This window comes from Astatotilapia calliptera, chromosome 3 (genome assembly GCF_900246225.1).
Source record: "Astatotilapia calliptera chromosome 3, fAstCal1.2, whole genome shotgun sequence".
In the NCBI taxonomy this organism is placed as follows: Eukaryota; Metazoa; Chordata; class Actinopteri; order Cichliformes; family Cichlidae; genus Astatotilapia; species Astatotilapia calliptera.
In genome coordinates this window covers 35300053-35302168 of record NC_039304.1, presented here as the reverse complement: position 1 = coordinate 35302168, position 2116 = coordinate 35300053, and the positions used below count along the sequence as shown (strand labels likewise).

The window sequence follows — 2116 nt, the reverse complement described above, 5'->3', positions numbered from 1 at the left end:
TTTGTCTTCATTTTTGTCCATCTTCTCTTTCCCTTCCTAAGTTCTGACACCCCTCATTAGTATATGGGTGTCTGATCAGCCTGGGAGCCACAACCAGTCCTCATAGAGTTTCCCAACTGCAGCCTCAGATCCATGCTTATTCCATCTGCCACTCTCTTACATAACATGATGTCAAATGTAATTGACAATGTCGCCCCTGATAGTGAAATAACACGTTCATTGAGAATTTTGATGTCCTCAAGACTGTAAATCAACTGCTTTCAGAAAGTTCTGTTTCTATTGAAATACCATTGATCCTAAATCCTGCCTCCTCATATGCCCTCCGTACATTAATATTAAAAAACTAAACTGAAACTACAGCAATAAGAACTGAAGTAAGATGAGCAAACCTACTCTGGAAACTAACTGAATTAAAAACAAGAAGTCCAAACAAAATGTTTAAAAATGCCTCAATGATATCAGTGTCATAAACCAAGCAGTTTGCAGACACACTACAGACTGGAAAAGAGTTTTTATTAAAACACAAAAGTTATAAGGGAGAGGGGACCTGGGCTAGGTATAGTTGCGGGGACAAAATGGCAACTGGTATTGGAAAGGGGATCCCAGGGACAGAATCACAGGGGGTTGCAGTGAGGAACGAGGAAGGTTCTGCAAGAGGATGGAGAAGTGGTTATTGTTTTGAGGTAATGAGCAGATCACAGAGGAGAGTTTACTGGTGAGTTTGCACTCCTAACTTACAGGTCCGGGTTCAGAAAGCACTGAGGAGGGGAAGTCTGTAGGAGTATCCAGAGGCTGTTCAGCAGCCAGAGTATCCGGTGTGCAGTGGCAGGCTGGAGGGCAGACAAGCAGGCAGGAAAAGCAGTCAGATATTTCCAGAGCAGAGGAATGAAAGTTCACTCCAGGTGAGTCCAATTTGCGGGAATCGACACCCTCTGTACACAGGAAGGACAAGGTTACACGAGGAAAAGTCAGATAACACAATTTCAGAAGAGAGCTGCTTAGTTACCACCAGAAGGCACATAATAAACAGGCAAGGAGTGGCCGGTTGCTCTGGTTTAAGAATTCCTCCTGCTGAATGCTTGTAGATGAGGCCCAGGTGAGAAGTAGGAAGCTCCACCCCAAATGGCTGGAGTGGAGACCGGCAGCCTACAGGTGGAAAAACCCTGGACACTCCCACAGACCATGACAATCAGAGGTCAGAAGAAGATGGTCAGGCTGCTTTGAGATCATAAGAAGTCAACAGGAACTCAATGAACCGCTTGTCAGAACGGAAGACTTCAAATTGACGCCTGGTTTGATGATTCTCGATTTCTGAAGCAACCTTTGGGTGATAGGGTGAAAATGTGGTGTAAACAACAACTGTAGATCCGCCCTGCATGATATCAACAGTTCTGACTGCTGCTATTGGTGAAATGGTGTCAAACCAATTTCTTGAACATGTCAATGAGTTCCCTGTACTCAAATGGCCTCAACAATCACAAGATCTCAATCCAATGGAGCCCCTTTGGGATGTGGTGGATGGGAGATTCACACTATGGATGTACAGCCAACAAATCAGCAGCAGCTGTGTGATGCTATCGTGTCAATATGGACCGAAATCTCAGAGGACTGTTGCCAGCAACTTGTTGAGTCTATGCCACCAAAATTAAAGCAGCTTTGAAGGCCTAACCCAGTACTGGCATGATTAACCTAATAAAGCTGTTAGTGAATGTATATATCCTAATCCTCTCTACAGTGAATCTGCTTTTCAGAAACTCTTCTGCAAGGTTTTTTTCACACAGCACAGGTTTGCACACTGAGGTACACTTCAGATACTGCCAAGAGAAGCTGTTGACAAAAAAAGCAAACTCAAACTCAACATTCAGTCAGTCAGTCTTTCTTTCAGTTGTGCACCAAGAAGGTAAAAGAAAAAAGTCACACTTGCATATTAAATTATACTCATGGTTTTAATCAATAATACTCTGTTTAATGTTTCATCCTTCCATCAGTGAGCGGTGTTTAATATGGCCGATCTGAGACTGCAAGTGTGGAAAAAGAATGACTCATATTTTACTGGTCTCTCTGCATGTGTGCTTTTACGTCAAACCGATGTCGTGTAGGAGACACGTAGGAGAAT

General features: G+C 43.3%; 1 long non-coding RNA gene across 1 annotated transcript; it reads right to left on the bottom strand.

The window, feature by feature from the left end:
- Positions 1-607: 607 nt before the first annotated feature.
- Positions 608-1076, bottom strand: LOC113013587 (uncharacterized). Its single transcript, XR_003270843.1, has 3 exons — positions 1007-1076; positions 739-932; positions 608-648 (listed from the first exon to the last, which is right to left on the bottom strand). It is a non-coding gene; the product is annotated as an uncharacterized LOC113013587 (long non-coding RNA).
- Positions 1077-2116: the final 1040 nt, after the last annotated feature.